The sequence below is a fragment of the Hemicordylus capensis genome, chromosome 6 (assembly GCF_027244095.1).
Source record: "Hemicordylus capensis ecotype Gifberg chromosome 6, rHemCap1.1.pri, whole genome shotgun sequence".
Classification (NCBI taxonomy): domain Eukaryota; kingdom Metazoa; phylum Chordata; class Lepidosauria; order Squamata; family Cordylidae; genus Hemicordylus; species Hemicordylus capensis.
The window spans coordinates 112,385,983-112,387,085 of NC_069662.1; positions in this window are offsets into that span (position 1 = coordinate 112,385,983).

A 1,103-nucleotide genomic window follows, 5' to 3' on the forward strand; every position below is an offset into this window, starting at 1 on the left:
ATAATAGTGACCGCCAGGGGCATAGCAAGGTTTGAATGGGCCAAGATGAGATTTTAAAATGGGCCCCCAGCCCCTCAAAGTCCAGGGCCTCCACACATCCCAGGCCCCCAAGGATTTAAGTCTGATATTTCAAAATAAGTATGCTGCCTGGAAATACATTTCACTGAATACACACATGCACACTTCACAGTATATAGTGATATACATTGAGTACCATATATTTGTGCTACTTTTAATGCCTAGAACACACTAGCAACGCTAATTATTAAAATGGCCCCCTCGCTGCAGATTAGCAAAGGAGACTTTCAACCATGCAGGGTGAGCCTATGTTTGTTTTCTCAGAATTCTGAACCAATTCAGTAAAGTTTGATTCCAGGAGGTTTTTCACACGAGGCTTTTAAAGCCCTTTAACACACATCTCCTCTGGAATGGAGGTGCTGCATTCACATGTTGGCCAGATTTACTCTGAAGTCCCTGCAAGTTATTGGAGAGCAGTTCACACACAAGAAAAATAAAATAAAAGCACCACACATGCTTCACAGTTCTCACTCAGACCTTCTGGGTTGCAAAACAACTTGAACATAAGTGCATTTATAAATGAATGAATGAATGAATAAATATTTGTTCCAGAAGTGTTTGTAATTTTCTGACATGAAACAAGCCACTTATAGGCCTTTTAAGATAGTTTTTGTTTTTAAAGCCAGCACATTTTTCAGTCTGTTTTAAATTAAATATTCAGAGACTTCTCAGTCTTTCCCCACCACCCATATCAAAGCCCTTTGGCAAGCAGATCCCTATATACGGGGGTAACCACAAAAAGGAATTCACAGCCTACCTGCAAAAGCTGTGCTGGATGGTTGGGTCTGCTACAGGGAGCTCTTCCAGCCTCCTTCCTGGCTTGCTGGGACCTGCTGAGTTCAGGCTTCAGGGAGGCCTACTCGGAGGCCTCTATGGAAGCCCCACCCACCCACCCACCCACCAATCAGGTGAGAGGCGAGGAGAGAAGAGCTCTGCAGTTTGCAGGCTGCTCCAATCTAAGCCTCGCCGATTCTAGGCCGGAGCTGGAGGCAAGTGGCTGAGGGGCCCTGGGGCTGGGCAGGTGG